General features: G+C 45.3%; 1 protein-coding gene and 1 non-coding gene across 3 annotated transcripts in view; both read left to right on the top strand.

Annotated features, from left to right (window-relative positions):
* LOC135908027 (uncharacterized) overlaps positions 1-22,479 on the top strand; it is a 183,162-nt gene that overhangs the window by 78,127 nt on the left and 82,556 nt on the right. The gene's annotated exons all lie outside the window — the stretch shown is intronic.
* Positions 12,139-12,213, top strand: TRNAS-GGA (transfer RNA serine (anticodon GGA)). Its single transcript has one exon. It is a non-coding gene; the product is annotated as a tRNA-Ser (tRNA).

The raw sequence follows: 22,479 nt of genomic DNA, 5'->3' as shown, positions 1-22,479 counted from the left end.
ACACTTTCCTCGAATGTACAACTTACTCAAATAGATAAGAGAATCAATCGAGCTTTTTAGTAAATTGCCCTTTACAATACAAAAAAAAAAAGCACGCTAACCGTGACAGGAGCCATGATAAGCAAGAAATTACGCAAAATAAAGAACAGCGGATGGGACACCTCCTTCAAGTTTCCGCGACAGCGCGATGTGATGCCACACAATGAGATGGCGTTTCGTGGGTAAAGTTCTTTTTTGATTGCTAAGGATGGACTATATTTCATTCAGGTATAGCCAATGACTCATATTGGCAAGTTATAGGAGTATTGGCATAACCACAGCGTCATTGAATACGAAAAAAAAAACGCTTGCAAATTCGTCACGTTGCATTGACCTAAGGGTGCCGGGCTTGGGTGAAAGTTATTGAAACAGAATTTTGACATTTTTCTCTCGTTTTAAGGTAACGCACCGCTTTTTGGAGTCAAAAATTGACCTTAACATCTTTTTCACATTTCTCTACTCCAAGTTTGTGTAGAGCATTTATTTTCTTTTATTGGAGCTCTGAATCGTCGCTCATTGCTTTTCTTTGGCCATAGTCATCATGGACACGTTTCGAAAATTTTCCCCTCGTTTTACCAAAACATTATTTTTTATGCTTTTATTGTTTTCTAGAAATTATGTCTCCGGTTTCGTTATCATATTGCAATATTTCTTTTTGTCCCAAAGGTACGCAGTGAGAGAGTGTAACAGGTTTATATTGAAAAGAAATATCACTGAAATGGCAAATGTAAACGTTTGTCTGGGCTGTAACTACAGTTAATATCCAGTTTAAAAAGCTATTATTTTGGCTGAGATGTAGAGCCTTTAATTTGAGAGCGCTGCAAACTCTCCTCAGTTAGCTTTAACTATTGATGTATTTTTCATCGCTACACGTAGAGTTTTGTGAATACTCACGTCTAAGCAAGCTTCGCGAAAAACTGAGTGTTCTCGATTTCAAGGAGCCTATGTACCCGACAAAAAACTGCTTGTGTATCATCAAGCGGCACACTAAACTCCATTGTCTTAGAAAGAAAATAAAGCCGGGAAAGATAGGAAAGAAAATTTCAGTGTTTTGCTTATTCAATGAATCACCACGAAATTAGGAAAAATGAAGCGTTGTCGAAATGAGTGTTTATTATTACAGAGTCAGTGTTTCTCTTTAGTATAACTTTAAGAATACTTTTCTGATGCTTCGGAAAGCATTTTCATCGTTCTGCAGATGAAAATGCTTACACGCCGATTTCTAGCCCTGCGGCTGCATGTACTGTTGCATTCACATGTTCATGAAAATAAATACCGATCACGAACACTCCTTCGAGAATAGCCCGTAGATTGAATAAATGGCTTCTCTTGTGAATGCTAATTCTAAAATGTGCCTTTGTTGTTAGTCATCTCAAATGCTCAATAGCAGTTGGAAATTATTTCCATCGAAACATATTAAGCAATGCTCTCTGGCCCAGACGTGTTTATCAATGCCCACCATGACGCTCAGATACAAGAGAGGAACGCACGGCGAGTTCCAGCCTTCGTGTTCTTTTCTTTTTGTGTGTGTGGTGCTTAAAATTCGAGTTAAATACAACCTGTTGCCAAGCCCAGATCCAGCATACTTTCCATGATAATGGTTGGTTAAAGGTTCTATGTTGTTTAAAAAGCAAGTCGTTCACCGCATCTACGTTACTTTGGGCGGACGGTGTCATCCCATTGTAGTAGTTAATGCGTCGTTATTAGGACGGTCATGCGAACGAAAACCCGCCTGTCGACATGTCTACGGCAAAATGGGGAAGACGAGGAGTGGCTGGTCGCACGTCGCGCTGGGCAGACCTCGCAATCTCAGCCAGGGGGGGCTACCGCGCCCAATGAGAGGGACCCCAAGGCTGAGCAGTTTTTCTCGCGGTTGTGCCGCCGCGCCATCGTGTGCTTTACCTATGGAAACGCGCGTGCTCACTTCCTCGTTGCTCACGATTACTCATCTAATCACGCTGCGTTTGCTGCCTTCTCTTTCTCTCTCTTTCACTCTCTTTCTTTCACTCTCTGTCTATTCGCTCGTTGCACGTGGCGCTGGCGCCAAACGTTGAACAGCAGCTCGTGGACTGATTGTGAAACGGCCATGCGAAAGAACTACAGCGCCGCTTTCCAGAAACTGACTCTCGCAGAATATAGTTGTGTGTGCGTGTGGGTGTATGTGGCGGGAAGACTTAGAACGCGAGCCTTTGCTGCAACTGTTAATTGAAGGCGTCAAACAAAACGCAGACATATGCGGCAGTTATGAATGCTACGTTTGTTTCGTATCGTATATCTGCCACAACATCTGCAACATCAAGCTTGAAGTTCATGCAAATTCAGTGGAAAACAAGCAACTCTGCTTGTAAATGAATCAAATAAATACGAGTACTGTTTGTTTAATTATTTCTCATGTGAAGCACGCTCATAACATTCTCGGCGTGCTGAGTGCCATTCGTAGTGTATGGTGAGTGTGCGTGTAAGCAAACGATCACTTTTGTTGCGTTGTCTGCCGCTAGAACAAGATGACATGGGCGCGGTGTTTTGTACAACCGATTTCACACACTTGACAGCAGTCACATGCCTCACGCGGTCCAATCAATTAACAGAACTGCGCTACTACATTTTTTTTCTGTGTGAGTATAACATTGTTACGTGCTTAAAAAGAGCAAACGTTAAGAAGCTTGCAACCCCCACCATGCTTTCTTCAAGAACGCTTAGCATCACATAGTGGGTGAACGAAACTTTTTTAATAATGTGAAATTAATTTTGTTATTGCGACAACTAGGAGCAATTTAAGGGGAAAGGCTTCAAAAAAGTCAAACTAAGATCTGTATGATGAAACAGTGCGCAGTAGCTAATTGTGCGAACTCCTGTACAGCTGTCGTTCGGTCGCGCGACCACATCACAGGCTCATAGACCACAGGTAGAATTTCCGGAATGCACCCGAGAAATTCGCCCCCTTTTCAATGCTGCCAAAACATGCTTTAACAGTTACTCTGTTTCCGCAGTGCACACTTAACCACAGCAATGTTTCTCTTGAGGTGGTCCTTCAGGTGGTGCGCGCTTCTTCTCGAAGGGGCCCGGATTGAGTGAACGCGCTCGCAGTACGAAGCGTGCTAAACGTTTTCGGTGTCTTCGCAAGGGCTACTCCATTTATAACTACACAAGTACCAATAGAATGCACGCGAGCAGAAACATTCGCGATTCGACACTTTGAACCGCTCAGCGCATGGCTCGTCTGCGAATTTCCTAGAAATAAACAGTTTGACAGGCTCGTCTCAGTGTTGCATGTTTGCGGGGGTTTTGTTGCATTGAGCCACACAAAAATTCTGTTTACTATGTCTGCGGCATGACGAGAAAACGAGATTGCCAACGTGTAAAGGCGACCAATGGTAGCACGCTGTTCATGGCATTGCGCAAAGATCCCATTCCAGAACCATGAGTAGACCGCGCATGATCATCCGACACGACCGACATACTCTAAATAAAGAATGCGCAGTGATTTCTTTCGAACCTTCATCAATCCGCGCAATACGGCAGCACGCAAAAGGGAAAAAATTCGGGAGAACTAATGCTCACGCATTGCTACCGCGTGACTCCCTTTGGTCGCCCGCATTTTTATTATTACCATTATTTTGTCCTCCAAGAAACGTGGAGATCGTAACCGTCTCCTTGATACTTGTGGTACACAAGTACAAGCATCGCTGATTTCTTCACAGTATGTATAAACCATCAGCTTTTCGAAGCGTATGTTACAAAGAAGAAAAGGTGCGTGTTTGTTACCGATCCTTCAGTTGTACATGCTCATTGTTAGGTGCAATTTGTGGACGCACAATTGTGATGGCAGCCCTTTTGGTTGGCCTATCGGCATGATGACGTAATTTTGATCATTGTATATGTGTAATTTTTCACCGAATAAAATAAAGCTGTTTGATTGCGCACGACCTGTCCACTTCTACTTCTGTTGTCCGTATGTTTATAATGCAGTACCCTCCTTATTAAAATATGAACTTCCACCAACTGGCCTAACTTGCAGCTCTACTGACAGCACCATCCACCAGCTCCGCTTTTCTGCTAGAAGACCCGCCTTGGTACTCTTTGACGAGAATCTCTTCACCTGAGGTACCTGAGGCCATCTTAGCCCTACGGCCCTGGCGGCACAGGAACAGCCATTATCAAAGATAAAGGCAGGATTATTTGTACCTGTGCTTGCAACAGTCATTAATATCTGTCTGAATAATTACTTTTCCTGTTGGCTATCTCCTTTCTAAGATTTGTCGTTAAAACGGATGTCGCAATCTGTCGGCTGATAGCTCTTCTCTTTGCCATTTCAAGCTTTTCGAATGAGCTATTCACATCATACTGTTGTTGAGTGTAAAGAATGCTGCTTCAAATCAGTATAAATTTCTCTCTGGCCGCTAAAGCACCGATCTTCTAAGCTTTAAGAAGCACGTCACTTAAAGAGGGCAAGCTCATGTTTGTAGCATCACCACAACAAAGCCTCTGACTTAGCCAGTCATTCCTTACTGGTCTAGAAGCTTGCGCACTACGGTGTTCAAGCTGCTATTGTAGCACTGCAGTGCAGCTGTCTCCGTATTAGATCCTGCTTCGTGAGCGTGAATGAATAATGTACTTTTGTCTACGCGGAACCTAGTGGTGCAGAGAGGGTTACCGTGTTAGGTTGGCATTTGTACTTTTCATCGATGACGTTTCCTCGGCAATACCGAAGTTGTTTCTTCTTTACGCTGACATTAACATATTTAAGAGGATACACAGCATTGAGAGCTGCCGCGTCCTGCAATACGACTTATCTTCATTCTCCGAATGCAGGCCATTAAACGGGCTCGCTATAAATCCATCTAAAACCAGAATTATCACATATTTTTGGAAAACCCATAATATTTTCTCCCCTTATACAGTTGGTCGTAAATATTATCACTACGGCTGCTGAAATAGGCCGTCTGCGTGTGATTTTTTGCGCTACTTTAGGACACTCCACACACGCAAACTGCATACCTATACGAGGCCTGCATGCGATGTGTTCCTTCTGTAGACTTCCGTCCCTCAGATTGTTCCCATGAGCCTGTCTTCCATTTCTTGAATTCGCCTTAGTGTTATGGGATGGCAGAAGCTATTCAAATAGCGCATTAATCGAGTATCTATATAAAAAAAAGAGTTCATGAGTATACAGAAACATGATTTTCTGATTTGGCGCATCAACAACTGTTGAACATTAAATAATTATTAGGGGTGGTGAATATTCGAAGTTCCGAATACGAATGGAATACTTCACGCGAATTATTCGTATCCTTTTCAAAAGTGAACTAGTCGATATTTTCGAAGATATGAACTACGACTTTCGACAAGCGAATTTTAAAGTTTAATAAGCGTGTGCTAAAGAAGAAATTTGTCGTTGCTGCACAACGACAGAAGTTATTGAAACAACGCAGAAACAAAATGGAAAATCCAACCTTGTGTTTCGTTTCACGCGGAGGCCTACATGATAAACCAATTTTTGCTTGTCGCCTGCCATTTAGTGTTTTTGGCTGTCTAGCCATGGAGCAGTTGTAACTTTTATGTCACAACTTGTGATGTTTTCGTAGCTTTTACACGCATGTGTGGCGCACAACTCCTTCAGCTGCATTTTTTTTGCAACTCCTGACCTTCTTTTGGCAACCAATTATTTAAAATTTTTGAAGTGCTACCTATAGAGTAGCCTATTTTGTTATTCGAAAGCTTGTTGGCATATTTCCCAGCTCTCCCGAAATTTTCGTTAAGCAACAAATTTGAACTCATTTAAACATACTACAAAGGTCGAATAGGTTACGAAAAAATTGATTGAATTCGACAGATAGTTCAACGTGGCAGGAGATGGGGTGGCGAAAGGTGACGAAACTGCGCACTAAAAATACATTGTGATATCTGTGCCGCCCTCTTGTGGCAGGACTAGTAGCTATCTACTAGAGGGCACTTGCTTCCATCAATTTTGTTGAAGGAAGTTCCTGAAGCAGGCGAAATCGGCAAGTCTCAGAAAATTTCTCTGTTACGCAAAAGATATGTTGCTTGTAAATACAAACGCAAATATTCTTTAATAAACTTAGTATGTAGCCTACAAAAGGTGCCTACTGAGAGGAAGCTGTAACTGTACTGACAACTTCCTAGAATGTGTCATGAAACTTGGCTGGAAGAAAATCCTCCAAAGTCGTAGAATCGAACATGCTGTTGGTGCCTTATGTAAGAATTATGAGTTGACATCAAGACAGGAAGTTGTGGAAAACTGTACAGCGCAACTCTACGTTTTAAAACTGTTGTACTACCGCTGGTCTATTGCAATGAGACCAGAAACTAGTGTGCCTCAGTTGCTGGCTATTAAGTGCACCATACCTATTGCGATGACCGTGGTAGTTGAAGAAGTATGGGAGAGGTCCTTGCCCTGTAGTGGGCGAGCGAGGCTGATAACAATGATTACTTATTGCGAAAAATTTGTATTCATTATATTTTATAGGCGCTTCCGCTTTCCTATGCATATTGATATCTTTAGGAACGTTCACGCCTCCAATCGGTGCTCCCTACGCGGCAACGAGTAGAACAGCAGGACCGTCGCGTTTCTCATTTCATGGTGGCGCACAATAAGCAATGTTGCGCAATAGTTCGCACGGATGTAAGACTTCTTCGCACACTCGAGCTAAAATTCTTAGCTTCACTTCGCTTAGGTGTTGAAGCGACTACGTGTCAGGGAACGGCGACACGTTAATCTTACAGTATAAAAATTATGGTTCGCTGTAATGAAAATGGCATTTCTGATTCAAAAAATTGGTTTGGCTTGGCTAAAAAAATAACATGGCTTTACTTGTATATTGCCAATGCAATTGGACAGGAAACAGCGGAAACACGTAGATGTTATTGCAAAAATCGTTAGACAGTTCAGGGAGCATAAATCGCATGAACAGCAGCTTGATAAATAAATTGATAATCTATTACGGCCAGGGCTGCACTTGCCGTCTGCCTCTTACAAATGCCGGCATACCACAGCTATCAGGCTCACCTCTCACTGTTTCCAGCATGGAAATTTATAAGCGCGGTGGTGACTTCAGATCCAGAAACGGTGATAAAATGTTACACGAAGTTTTTGGGTTATAACTACTGCAGTATTGGACAGTTTGACAGGTGAAGTGGCCATTGCGCTTCAGAAATGGATACCGTGTCTGTTCCGTAAATAGGGATAGAGATTTGGGCTTGTTTTCACGTCTGCCCACGATGCGCCCTATGCATATCAATGGACATTGTATCAATTTTATTCCTCACCGGTTTGTAGCATGTTGTTTGTTAACAGGCTTTAACGTTGTTGAGAGGATATTCTTGCAGTCCTCTTAATGGCAATCGCTGATTTGTGTTCAAGATTGATCCTGTGTGCCTGATAGGTGGTTGTTATTTGAGGGGCTACATACTACAGGCGCATTACCAAATTATACTGAAATAAGCATCCCAGCAGTAAATATATGCGCGTGCTATTTACTGCTCAGTATTCAATACTTGCGGCTCGCACTCAATTTGTATTCGAGAAATTTGTTATTCGCCCACTTCTAACAGTTCACCTTCCCTTCTGTCACTTAGCTGCGCAAGTAGTTCTATCGGCTTCCGTTTTCGATACAAATTCCTTTATAGAATTAGTACAGGCACTGCTCTATTAGCTTCAGTTCCACTACTGCTTCCGCAGAAGACTACCAGGGTACATAGGCCCTTCGGAACACTTTCTGCATTCAGCACGCACTAGTATCCCCACAGAATGCAGTCTATACAATCTTTATTTTCCTTATCTTGATATTTTTTAACTCGTTTTTCCTTTCTATTCCGAGCTCCTGACTCCTCTCCTGTCTTCTTATGGCTTCCCCTTTGTTTACGTGTGCTGTGTATATGGTTCGTAATCGGGTGTTATTGCTTGATTATACCTGTTTCTCCTGAACTCATTCTGCTACTCTCTACATTTTTATGCCATAAGCTTTCGTACTAGTTGGTTTACATTGTTGTCTAGTATATTTTAGCTCTTTCTCTGTGCGCCAGTATTTAGACATCTGGTTCTTTATGCACACACAAAATGATAATTGAATTCATATTATTATTATTATTATTATTATTATTATTGTTGTTTTTGTAATAGAAGTATTAATCGTAATAGCGATAGTTATCGCTTCTGGCTACTGTCTGCGAGGCGACATCACATGCTGCCAGTCAAGAAGGCGGGACTTGGACGACTTTCTCGGCCTGTCGAACGGTGAGCACTCGCACCGCATTATTACAGCAAGGCTACTCCGCACTCCGCTCATCATCATCATCAGCTTGGTTAGGCTTGATGATGATACCCAGCACTCCGCCACCCTCGACCAATGCCAGTGCGCGTGCGTTGCTAATGGAGGCAGGCTGTCGGTCAAGGTAAAAATGTCTGCCTCGCCACCCTGCTCGCTGTAGTAGACACTTCTGGCTGCTCTCTGCGGGGCGACAACACATGCTGGAAGTTCTAGTGACTGTTACGGCGGCTCCAGGGCAATTTCTGCGCTTCTCCGGGTGAGTGATAATTGTGTTCGTCTCGACAAGAATTCCTTCGATGAAAAATGCTCCCGGTTCGACGCACGATTTGTACTGTAGTTGCTTCTCTGTTCCGCATATATATATATATATATATATATATATATATATATATATATATATATATATATATATATATATATATATATATATATATATATATATATAGGTTCTTCACCGATGTTGCAGGAGACGGTGCCTCGTTCGGCAACGCCTGCTTCGACTGCGTCGACTGTCATACTCAAGCATCCGCGTCATCCGGGGATCTTCTGCGGCACCGGTGGCGCCGACGTCGGCGACTGTCTACAGATGTATGCGCGGATGAGGAGCCAGAACAAAAGGGACCCCGCAGTGACGCTGGCGAACACAATATTTTACTCAGCCGGGACAGCGCATGTGTGGTTTCAAAATCAGGAACCAGAAGTACGAGACTAGAAGACCTGCAAGCAGAATCTGCGAGATCTCTCCGGAAACCGGTTGGGTCGGGAGGTCATCGCCAAGAAAGAGTTGGTAACACGACTTCAAACGTCCACCGAGAGTTACTTCGCCTATTTACAAGACGTGCTGACACTCTGCCACAAGGCCGACGCTAAAATGCCTGAGCCTGACACAGTAACCCATGTCTTAACAGGTATCGCCGATGACGCCTACAATTTACTGATTTGTAAGAACTGTACTTCAGTTAATGACGTTATCAAGGAGTGCAAGCGCTTCGAGGAGGTGAAAAACCATCGTACTTATCAGGCATTTGCACGACTCCCCATTACGGATGCAACATCGTCTTGTGAAGACCGACAGGACTATCCTACGCGGCAGCAGCAGCAGCCTTCAGAGTAGCTGACGTAGATTTTGTGACGTGAACTGGAAGCCATGTGTCCCGTGGCTTTATACCGAACTGTCAGCGATACTTGAGCTACTATGGTCCCGCTTGTTCAGGCTATTGTGCGCCAAGAACTCGCCAATGTCGGCTTTCAATCAGTTTGTAGCGTGGCCGGTCTCGGCCGACCATCGAATGTCCTTCGCTCGTGCGCACCCAAAATCAGTGGGTCTCCCGAGGTTCTCAGAACAATGCCGAGTGGCGGACAATGGATAATAGACCTATTTGCTTCATTTGTCACCGCATTAGTCATGTCGCCCGCTACTGTTGCAACCGCTTGTCCTCGATCTCGAACAGCCCTCCTGCAGATGGCAGTTTTCGCCATTTCTGGGCGCAAACTGAGTCGAACCTACACGCCAACGGCACTGACAGTAGGACCACATAGCTTCGTCGTTCACCGATGCCGAGCAGTTACCAGTCCCAATCGCCGCAAACTCGTCGCCCATCGTCCTGGTCACACCAGTCCCGTCGCCGATCGCCGTCTTTCTTACCTGGCACGTACCTCCAGAAAACTGAACGATGTAGCTCCCGGTGGTGACGCTGCATTCTTGACGTCTCCGCCAAAGCCTCTCAGTCTGCCACCAGATGCAGTACAGTCGACGTAGAAGCTGATGCTGTACATGTCCCAGCGCTTGTTGGTATTAGAGCCCATATTAAGCAACCAATAAGCAACCATCCTCTTTGTCGCCTGAGGAAAGTCCATACACCTGCCGCATCCCGGGTTATCAGGATCGCTGATGGGGCAACGCCCATGATCTTGGGCATGTATACTGCCCGAATAGCTGTTGCTGGTTCTAGTACTTCAGTGTTAGTTGCTGTTCTTGAGCGGTGTTCCCATGATTTGATCGCGGCCTCGACTTTTTATCGGACCATTCAGCACCGACTGACTGCAGTCAGTGCTCCACCTCGAGCTGCCAAATTACTGCTGTCCTCCAAAATCAGCTGAGCCTCGTTTATGTTCTGGACACTTCGTACGATTGCCGCCTCAAGCCACCATGTATATACCTTCGACGTGTTTCCCATCTCTTCCTGACGGTGACTATGTGCTGACTCGTACTGTCGATGTTCTGCTATGCACAGTTGCCGTTCCTCATACCGTTCTGATCATTGCCGACCGCCGGATATTTCTTCCTATTTTAAATTTGGTTCATCTATGCAAGTCATCCCGGAAGGCATGTCGCTCAGGAACGCTTCTCCGATCGACGATACCTCCATCTCTGTATTGGATGTTTCGTACTCGTCTGCAGCCATCTGCTCTCCGATCAGTAACGCAGCGTCAGAACCCGACATATTTCAAAGATGGTCGCTCATGGCCTGCTTCCCGAACAGGCTGCTGATCTCTGTCACGTCCTCGTGTCTTATCGCGGCGTCTTTGACTTTGAGGATCGCCCGCTTAGACAGACTTCCGTTGTGACCCATAAAAGTAACAGCGGTGATGCTAGTCCTGTCTGCCGACGTCCTTATCGCGTGTCTGACGCAGAACGCCGCGTTATCCAAGCTGAAGTGGACAAGATGCTAACTAAAAGTGTAACTGAGCCCTCTTCGCGTCCTTGGGCATCGCCGGTTGTCTTGGTCAAGAAGAACGTCAAGAAGAACGATGGTACCTGGCGATTTTGTGTCGACTGCCGTCAACAGAACAAGATCATGAAAAAGTGTATGTACCCGCTCCGGCGAATTGATGATGCTCTCGAATGCACTCACGGATCCAAATAATTATCTTCAACCAACCTCCGATCCGGTTATTGGAAGATTCTGGTTGACGAACTCGACCGTGAGAAGACCGCGTTCCTAACACCAGACGGCCTGTCCCATGTTAAGGTTATGCATTTCGAACTTTGTAATGCCCCAACAACTTTCCAAAGAATCGTGGACTGCCTTCTTCGAGCTATAAGAGGTTTATCAGCCTTTGCTATTTTGACGACGTCATCGTATCGTCTCCTACGTTTCACAACTACTTCAGTCACTTGGTGGCTATTCTCGAAGTCTTCAGGAAGGCTGGCCTTCAACTTATATATACAACATACACCGAAAGGTCCTCACGGCTGATGGTATTACATGGAAGGGGTACAGGCAATCGATAAAAAAATAGAATATACCACAAATTTATTCAGAGCAAAATTTAAGCACACGTTGTGTGACACTAGAATATAAGAACCAAATACTGTTAATTCCGACAAGCAAACAGAGAGAAAAAAGAAGTAATAACATGAAATTGAACAATACCATCAGTTATACCAATTAAACACCTTCCAAACAACAGCATAAAATGAAATGAAACAACAGTATCTACATTATTAGAAATACAAAATAAAAATAAACAGTTCAAACATGAGACAATAATATACACAGCATTTTAAGCAGTTTGACGTAGTAGTTCTGCGGAAACCCGCAAGGTGGAGAGAAGTAATGAATAAAGGGAAAATCAGACATCCGCCCGTTCGTAGCAATTGCTACAAAGGAAACCCATACGGGTTTCGTATACGGGTTTCCCATATGGGTTTCCTTTGTAGCAATTGCTACGAACGGGTGGATGTCTGATTTTCCCTTTATTGATTACTTCTCTCCACCTTGCGGGTTTCCGCAGAACTACTACGTCAAACTCTTGCCTTTTCTTCGTGTTGTCGACAAATTCGACTTCGCACTGCCATCTGCTAGCCGCCTGGTTAGCTCAGATGGTAGAGCGGCTGCCCCGGAAAGGCGGTGGTCCCGGGTTCGAGTCCCGGACCAGGACGAATTTTTCTTCAACTATGAGGCTTTTCTTTCGAGGAACCCGTATGGGTTTCCTTTGTAGCAATTGCTACGAACGGGTGGATGTCTGATTTTCCCTTTATTCATTTTAAGCAGTAGTCAAGGCACACAACAGATTGCAAGACTTATCGGTATCAGTGGCAGTAACAACACGTATAGGCAGTACATTGCGGTCACTTATGGTGCATGGTATGAAAGAATTTGCGTAGTTAAATGCACGGCATGACAAGCGCTGAACTTTAAACGGGTGGTCGTGTCAAGCAAAGACGAAAGAAGGGAAACGAAAAAAGCCGCTATAAAGTGTTGAGTGATGATGCGGCTTATTAAAAAGTGATAAACTAGCAGCTTTTCGGCCGTGACATAGTTTTTGCAGGCGTCCGAGTTTCTTTAGTGGTGCAATGGTGGTATGACCTGAGTAATCAGAGTAAATAAAACAAACTGCGCGGTACTGCAGTGATTCAATATTATTTATTAAATATTCTTCATGAGGGTCCCGAATAGCCGAAGCATATTCAATTTTAAGTCTAATTAGTGTACAGAAGGCCCGTAATCGGGGTCAGAGGGAGCATGCTTCCAGTTATGTTGCCTCGTCTTTGTATGTATTTATTCTAGATATGTACCGCTCCCAGCTCTCTGTCTTCGCACGTCGACGTATTCTCCTGCCTTTAGGCTTGACTTGTTTGAAATCAATAAGGTTTTCAGCTGTTGGAGAATTACGAAGCAGTCCCCAAGCTTTGTTTTGATTTTTGCTTGCATGTCGACATTCGTCATTCCACAATGGGATGCGACGGTTCTTTGCCACTCTGTTAAATTGTTTAATGAATTTTCTTGCAGCGTCAATAATAAAACCAGTTAGGTGTGCCACAGCATCGTCTATATTAAAATCAGAAATGTCGTCCCATCCTAAACACGTGATTTCTCGAAACAGTCCCCAGTTTGCTGATTCGAGCTTCCATCGAGGGAAATGCGGCGAGCATGCATCTGGTTTGGTTAGGTTTAATGTAATTGGGATGTGGTCCCTCCCATAGGGGTTCTTGAGGACAGACCACTCCAGGTAAGGAAATAGTGAACTCGAAACGAAGCTCAAGTCTATGGCCGAGTATGTGTTATGTGTAACATTGTAATACGTTGGTTCTTTTTTGTACAATAAGTATGCACCTGAAGAAAACAGAAAATTTTCTATCAGGCGCCCACGCGCATCGGAACGCGAGTGGCCCCACAGGGGGCTATGTGCGTTTAAATCACCAACGACTATGTATGGTGTAGGAAGCTGATCGATAAGGCTTTGAAACTCTGCTTTAGAAAATTGACAGGAGGGGGAGACATATATCGAACAAACCGTGATTAACTTACCAAAAGCACAGCTCGGACTGCAACTGCCTCAAGGAGAGTTCAGAGTTTGATTTGCTGACATGCAACACCCTTATCGACTATTTCGGCTACACCCCCTGAGGAGGTGAGTGCATCTTCGCGGTCTTTGCGGAAAGTGGCATATTGCCTTAGAAAGTTGGTCTGTGTTACTTTTGGGTGTGTTTCTTGGACACATAGCACCTTTGGATTGAATTTGCGAAGGAGTTCTTTAACATCATCAAGATTGTGAAGAAGTCCTCTCACGTTCCATTGTATTATTTGGGTATCCATAACGGGAACGAGGTTAGTGCTGCATGTCAAGAAAGAGAATTTAGGTTACGGGACCCTTTTCCAGTCCTGTAATGCGGTGTTACTCGTTTTTGGAGCGGTCGAGCGATTCTCGCCGCTCCTTAGGCACTAGTTGCGCCCTTTGACTTGGTGTCGTGTCCGTCGCCTCCTGCGAAGCGCTGGACACCCGCTCTTGTGAGCAATTTCTTTGTTGAGAAAGCCACTTCTCAAAGGATGAGGCCCTTCAGGCCACTAGCCCGGAGGTCGAGGGCCCCTTCTCGGATGACGGAGCAGCGCTAGCCGCAATCGCCGAGCAGGCAGGTGGCGTCACTGCCGGCTCACTAGGTGTGGGCCGGACACTGTGGCAAATCATTGACTGTGACACGTCGTTTGTGGAGGTAACGAAGCACGCTCCAGAGGCACACATTCATATGCATTTTCTGGAATTACAATTTAAATACCCTTGCCCAGAGTATTACACAGATGCGTCTAAATCACATGCTGGCGTGTCATACGCAGCCGTCGGCCCATTCTTTTCCGAGTCCGATGTTCTGCACCCTCAAACAAGCATCTTCACAGCAGAGGCGTATGCACTGTGGTCGGCTGCAAAACACATCAAACAGTTAAAACTACGTAAGGCGGTCATATACACAGACTCATTAAGTGTTGTGAAAACATTGATGTCATGCTTCAATCACAGAAATCCAGTAATTGCAGATCTTTTCTCTCTCCTCTGTACTATTTATGCCTCTGGGCAACATGTAACGATATGCTGGGTGCCTGGACACAGAGGTATTGAAGGTAACATGCTGGCAGACCAAATTGCTACCTCCTTAGACACAAAAGCTTCCAACATGTCCGCAGCCGTTCCGGTCTCAGACCTAAAGCCATACTTACGGCAAAAAACTCAGAACCTACTGGCAGCATAAATGGGACTCTGAAACCCATAATACACTCCACACAGTTAAGCCACATTTAGGATACTGGCCATCACTGACCAAGTCCAGACGAAGTGATGTCCTATTCTGTCATCTCAGAATAGGGCACACTTACGGTACACATAACTTTCTGTTGAGTGGCGGTGAACGTCCAATGTGTAGTAGATGTGGGGAGACACTCAGTGTTCAGCATGTCTTCCTAGAATGCCGCGAAACACTAGTCGAGAGGAAAATACACTTCCCTTTAGCATACAGTCAATGTATACCACTTCACCTGGCACTGTTTTTAGGCAGAAAACCGCTATTTCACATGCAATCTACCCTAGCCTTTTTAAACGACGTTGACACGCTGCACGTTTTCTGTGCAAGAAATTCGTAACACGGCCTCTTGCGAGAAGCCACTGTTGCGATGTGAACGTTTGCTCTAGCACATGCCTCCAGGCCCTTGTACTCAAGGGATCAGCTGAGGCTGTTGGGCTATTCGTCAACAACAATCACCTTTCCATTTTTATTCATGTAACACTATTACACCATTCTTGTACATCCTGTACTTATAGTAAACCCTACTTCAGCCATTCTCATATTTTTATTCCTTGTGTATTTTATGCAACTTATAGCTCTTAGTTTTAGGCCTCTCTACAGCAACGTCACATGAGCCATTAGTTCATTCAGTACTCGTCACCACTGCCTTGGCGCTCTTTGGCCACACTTGGCCCTTGCGCCAATAAACTCTACATATCATCATCAACAACAATCAAAGAACATTCAAATAAATGCCCCTGAAATCCTTGTCCGTTCCCTAGGTCATAGCCAGCCGGATGGTAGCTTTACCCCCCTTCAGCTCTCGTTTTTCTCTTCTTTTATTTCATTCTTATAATCTTTTCTTTTTACTATCCCGTTATAGTTAGTTGCACCGGAGGGGCTACTTTTCGTTTTTTTTTATTTTATTATTATTTTTTCTCTTTTACTTTTCTACAATTCCTTTATTTTTGGCGCACCTTAACGTATGTCTTTAAGGTATACCTGCTATATTTATATGGTGCGGGCTGAGGCTTTTATTTTGATTATTTTCGATGCCTCAAAATAAAAAAAATGTCTTTCAGGTAGGCTTGAATCCAGCGCGTAGTGCGAGAAGGCGCACCCAAGCATTCCATCTTGTATAAAAGTTTGACATGTGGCAGTTTATCAAAAGGCTTGCTGGAGTCAAAGAAAACCACGTCAATTTTTCCGGACATATCACGGACACGCGCAAATTCGTGTACACATAAAACAGTGTGAGCAACTGTGGCAACCTCTGCCAAAACCCGTGGCGATTATCAGATCATTCAGGAATTTTCGCAAGTAGCCGGCATTATTATGCTACAACATTTCGCCACAACTACATGCAATTGAAACAGGTCGATAATTTGAAACTAACAATTGATCCCTCTATGTATATACAGGATGTTGAGTACACTGTAGCGGTGGAATCAGCATTGGAGTACTGGATGGACTCGTTCCGACGTGAAATCCCGGGCCTGGCTCGTCCCGTGGGCCGGGCTTGGTTCCCGTTAGCTATCTTTATTGCGCGCCCAGGCCGCGCTCGGGCAAGGAGCTTCGGGCTCGGGCTTGGCCGGAGTCTCCTTCAGGCCAGTAATAGGGTGGGTATGCCAGTAGTGACATTTGAAAACTACCTACTACACGTAGGAAAAGCTTGATTTTGTCAGGGTTAGGTGCAGTTATTAGGCGCAGTTTCTTAAAGCGAGTCAGATGGTCGTTAATCGATGTTTGATAAGCGACCTCATCAGGTGGAGTTAGGTGTCCAGGCACGGACTGCGCAGCACAGCCTCCCACGCTTCAGGTGAGGGAGGGGTCATCAAGTTAGAAGGAGGCTGGCTTTCCTGGTAGCCCCATATGTGATGCACTGTTGCTAGTTCCCCACAGAATCTAGAGTGAGCTCAGTCGCGGGGACACATTCAAAACTGTCTGTAGAAAATGGCCTGTGCCGCGGATTGTATCTTCACAATTTAGCAGAATTGGACCATGCTTCGCTTATGCTCAAGGTCTAACGAGCCGAACCAGGCTGGTCCGGGTGAGGTCAGGCCCGGGCCGGGTACGGGTCAGGTTTGAAACTACCGAATCAGACTCGGGCGGGCCACCGCATAGCACTGTTGGGCTCGGGAAGGGCGCGGGACTGAAAAACTGGCCCGTGCATGCTGAAGTCAGGATTAACTTTCATTACCTAGGAATTATGAGCGTGTACCCAATGCAAGATGCGTGAACATTTTTGCATTCCGTCACCTCCGGGAACGAATCCGATACTTCATGTTGGAGCAGCTCAACAAAGTAATCACTGATGTAACGCGGTAGGTTCGCCTATTAGAACTTGTGGAACAGAATTGTGGCTGAGGCTTCAAGAAGTCCAAGCGCATCACGTTTTCCCATATCCTGCCGCGATTATTGAGGCTTGTCACCCTATAGGACATGAAACAGCATACTGACTGCTATTCAACCCTTTGTCGGCCTATAGCTTTGCTAAAATAAATTATAAAAGAACGCAAAATGTACATGAAGATTGCTCCACACTGTATGTAAGCCATTTATAGATAGGCCCTACTACCTCGGTCGTCTGGCGTACTTACCTCTAATAGTAGTAATAATAATTATATTAGGATAATAGTCGCTCAACCAATATGACTAGTAATCTGCGGAACAGCATTCTCGTTTAATTAATGAAGCACCCCAGCGAGAGATCACACAGATCAAGCAAGTGTGGTACAAGGCTTCGGAAAATTCTTGGTCAGCCTCTTTGTGGGAGCATTCCATACTTCTCGTTCTTCCCCAGTTAAATTATTCCCCCAGAGGAGAGCAGACGCCCGGCGAACTACGGTCAGGATAATACAGGTGGATCCAAGTAAAGCTTTAGCCGCTGAACATCCCGATTTCGCGTGCTCTTCAACGCTTATCCGAGGGTTCTACCATGCAGTTCAGAGGGGATGTTTGACTAACCACAGGGTAGGGACCCTGCCAGTTTGTATTGCAACGAGTTTGGGTGAATGTCAAGGGCTGGCGGCGGTAATCACAAGCCAGACCAGCGAGTCAGGAGTATAGGGTGCAGGAGAGGCCGGGATATCCCGAAGGTGCTTCTGGTGTTGCTGATCTTCCGACGTAAATATGCGGGCGAACTTTCGGCAGTCTTCCGCGTGTGCAGCAACTTTGGACAGCGTAGTGGACCCCGTTGTGTCAGGCAATGCGGAAGGATAGTAACCAGTGTTCAGGAAGTGTCGCATTCGTAAATAAGAAAAAAACGGGGGAAATCCAATAGTGGTCTGCGCGGTGGTATTCGGAGCATACGTCACAAATGGTAGAACACGGTCCCAATCGGTCTGATCAGATGCTACAATGCTTGACCGACATGTCGCCAAGAGTTCGGTTGAAGCGCTCGGTTGTCCCATTAGTCTGCGGGTGGTGTGCAGTAGTGGAACGGTAGTTTACGTGGCATTCCCTGAGTAGGGCCTCTGTAACGTAAGATAGAAAAACATGGCCTCTGTAACACAGCAATTCTCTGGAGGCTGCATGATGAATTATGACATTACGGGGAAATATCCGGGCAACATCCCGTGCAGATGCCTTGAGTAAAGGCGAAGTTTCCCTGTAGCGCGTAAAGTAGTGTATTGCCACAATCACCCAGCGGTGGCCGTCATAGGTACTCGGAAAGTGCCCATAAAGATAACTGCTGACGTGGACAAAGGCGCCTCCTGTGCAAGGCAATGGTTGAAGTGGAGCAGCTGACAGACGAGGAGGATTCTTGTGGCATTCGTAAGCGAGGCAGGAGAGGACATATCGACGGACGAATTGGTACAAGCCACGCCAATTATGACGCATTTGTGGGTGCGTGTATGTTTTTAGTACTCCTGTATGCTCTCATTGCGGATCATAGTGATACGCTCCACTTATGTCCGTATGTGATACGCTCCACTTCCCCGCAGGGGCGTCTGCGTCAACAGGCGCTTGGTGTGTTGCGACACCACGTACCCGAGTACATGAGGGTTGGACCCTCTCGCGTGTAGCCGTACGCGGTTTAGCCGTGTCCGAGGAAAAGGGGATCCTGGGGGTTGACCCAATGCCGGGTGTTTGGACCTTTACGGCCCCTCGGCGGCGACAGCACACACCTTTGGCCTCGGCTTCACGTAGACGGCACCCCTGGACTGACCCACCCGGAGGAAATCGGTAGTTGGCTTTTCCTATCCTCCTCTCTAATCGTCGCCTTTCTCTTGCTTTCGGTCTTTCCTGTCTCCTCCTAGCTTCCTTTTTATTTCCACTTTTCCCAGGCAGCAAGGGTTAACCTTGTGTGGTATAGCCAATTTTGGTTATAATATATTTGGTTATAGTAGTGTCGTACAGGTGGCGCGTGCAGGCCGTTTCTTTTCACTGTCGTGCAGCGTCCCCTTGTTGGGCTCCATAGTGGGTGGCTGGCGGTGCCGCCGAATTTCCGCATATATCTATGGCAAGTACGTTTCCACCCCTTCCTGATCGCCGTCATAAACGAGGGCGCACCGAAGAAGTATTTAAGTTCTATGGTCGTCATAATCAAAGCTTTCCCAAATTTCATGTCATCCACTCGGAGAAAACCGCTAAGGCACCGAGAATGATCTCTCCTTTTCTAGTGTCTAAATCAATAACCAATATTCTTGGCCAAGGCTTTAAAGTAACCAAACTTGCAAGTGGAGATCGCCTTTTGGAACTTCGAGGTACAAATCAGTTTGAAAAGCTGCTGAATCTTGTCTCTTTTGGGGACGTTCCAGTGAATGTGACACCGCATCGAACCATGAACACCAGCCGTGGTGTTGCATCAGATAGTGACCTGATTGATTTGACAGAGGCTGAACTACTTGAAGGCTCGAGTGACCAGAATGTGATCAGTGCAAAACGAATCAAAATGAGGCACGATGGTAAGGAAATTCAGACTAAGCATCTTATTCTTACATTTGGTTCAAGTGTTCTGTCTGAAACAATTGAGGCAGGCTATGTGAAGATCAGGGTGAGTCCGTATATCCCAAATCCCTCCGATGTTGAAGTGTCAAAGGTTGGGCCACAGTTCCCAGAACTGCCGTGGCCGACTAACCTGTGCCAAATGTAGCGACCATGAACTTCCGCCCGAATCATGCCAGAACACTCCACACTGTAAATTGTGAAGGGGAGCACCCCGCGTACTCGCGAGCCTACCCACTTTGGAAAAAAGAAAATAGTGGCAATCAAAACCAAAGATAACATTTCGTTTAAGGAGGCACGCAGGCGCGTATCCTTCTTACCGAAGAATAGACTATTTTCATGAATAGGAACATCCATCTCCTCGCTCAGCTTTGTCACACGGATCGAGAATGGCTCTCTGGCTGTAGGTTTGTTATGAAAGAGTGTTGCAGAGGTCATATCGTTTATTGTGGGATAACAAGGATGGTTTTTGTTAGCATGTACTTTCAGAAAATAATTAAATGTAGAATATGACCACTGCAGATCGAGCGACCATTCATTCGATTCGACATAGAGGCTTTGAATCGGACTCGTCCTAAAGGCGCCGGTGTCGAGGCGGATACCAAGATGATGCACAGGGTCCAGCATCTTCAGAGCACTGGGTGTAGCTGAGTGATACACAACGGCACCGTAGTCTAAGCGCGATCGTACAAGGCTCCTATAGAGATTCATGAGGCATTTCCTGTCGCTTCCCCATGTTGTATGTGACAGTATTTTCAGGATGTTCATTGTTTTAAGGCATTTAGCTTTCAAATACTTGATATGAGGAATGAAGGTTAGTTTTGAGTCGAGTATTATGCCTAAAAACTTATGTTCAGTGTTGAGTGGTATGTGTTGTCCATGCAGCATTTTATCAGGCTCTTGTATCAAGCCTCTCTTTCTAGAAAAAAGTACACAGGAGCTTTTGAGGGGGTTTAGCTTGAAGCCATTTTCGTCTGCCCACGTTGACACCTTGTTCAGTCCTAGTTGGACTTGGCGCTCGCAGACAGCAAGGTTACAAGACTAAAATCCTAATTGCACATCATCAACATATATTGAATAAAACATTGAGGATGGAATGACTATGTGGAGGGAATTCATTTTCACAATGAAGAGGGTGCAGCTAAGCACGCCTCCTTGTGGCACACCAGTCTCTCGAGTGTATTGCCTGGACAGGGCATTGCCCACTCTAACACGGAACGTGCGGTTAGTGAAGTAGTTTTCTATCATATTTAGCATGTTGCCGCGTACGCCCATCGCAGATAGGTCTCGAAGGATTCCGAATCGCGATGTTGTGTCATAGGCTTTCTCCGAGTCCAGAAATACAGAGAGAAAAAATTGTTTGTGTATATAAGCCTCTCTAATATCTGCCTCAATGCGAACAAGGTGGTCTATTGTTGACCTACCCTCCCTGAAACCACATTGAAGGGGATCAAGTAGACGGCTGCTTTCGAGGAAATAGATTAGACGCCGATTAACCATTTTTTCATATAATTTACACATGCAGCTCGTTAGTGCTATTGGCTAATGCGGGGTCTTTGCCTTGCTTATGAATTGGGATGACAATCGCTTCTTTCCATGAGCATGGAATATGCCCAGATACCCACATGGTGTTGTAAAGAGACAGAAGTGTGTTCAATGTTTCTGGATGCATATTCCTGATCATTGCATACATTATGCGGTCAACACCTGGTGCTGAGTTGCCGCAGGAACTGAGAGCAGCCTTCAGTTCAGCGAGACTAAACGGACGGTTATAAGGTTCATCTGCTGCGCATTTTCGTTCAACGCGTTCTCGCTCTATGCGTTCCTTGACTTTGAGGAAAGTTGGCGCATAGTGTGATGCACTAGAAATATTTTGAAAATGCTTGCCCAGAGAGTCTGCCTGATCTCTCATGGTGTCGCCTTGAGCGCTTACTAAAGGAAGCGGTTGTGTTTCCCTGCCCTTTAATCTGTTTACCTTGTTCCATACCTTACCCTCATCCTTGTACGAATTGATACTACATATGTACCTTTCCCAGCTTTCTCGCTTAGCACGTCGTCGTGTTCTCCTGCCCTGTGATTTTGCCTTCTTGAATTCAATTAGATTCTCCGCATTTGGTGAACGACGAAGCCGGCCCCATGCCCTATTCTGCCTCTTTCGCGCTTGTTTGCAATCTTCGTTCCACCGCGGGACACGTCTTTTGGATGAAAGACCATTTGTTTGTGGTATACACTTTTGCGCTGCGTCGATAATTAAATGAGTAAAATATGATACGGCATCATCTTACATAAATACATTCTTGAAAACTTTTCCAATCGGCTGAGGCTAATTTCCATCGAGGGACATGTGGTGGAGAATCATACTGTGTTGTTAAGTTTAGAGTGACTGGGAAGTGATCACTTCCAAAAGGATTCTCGATGACATCCCATTTCAGGTGAGACAGAAGACTAGCAGTACCAATTGCTACTAAGTCTATAGATGAGTATGTGTTGTGATGCACACTGTAATAAGTCGGCTCCTTCTTATTAAATAGGGATGCACCGGATGTCAAAAGAAAATCATCTATCAGCCGACCTCTCGCGTCACAACGGGAATCTCCCCACAGGGTGTTGTGGGCATTAAAATCACCCACTATTATGTAGGGTTCCGGAAGCTGATTTATCAGGTTGTAGAAGTCTGTTTTGTGAAGGTGATAGTTTGGGGGT

Source organism: Dermacentor albipictus, chromosome 10, assembly GCF_038994185.2.
Source record: "Dermacentor albipictus isolate Rhodes 1998 colony chromosome 10, USDA_Dalb.pri_finalv2, whole genome shotgun sequence".
Lineage (NCBI taxonomy): Eukaryota > Metazoa > Arthropoda > Arachnida > Ixodida > Ixodidae > Dermacentor > Dermacentor albipictus.
The sequence above is the reverse complement of the archived record's forward strand: the minus strand, read 5'-3'. Positions and strand labels throughout refer to the sequence as shown.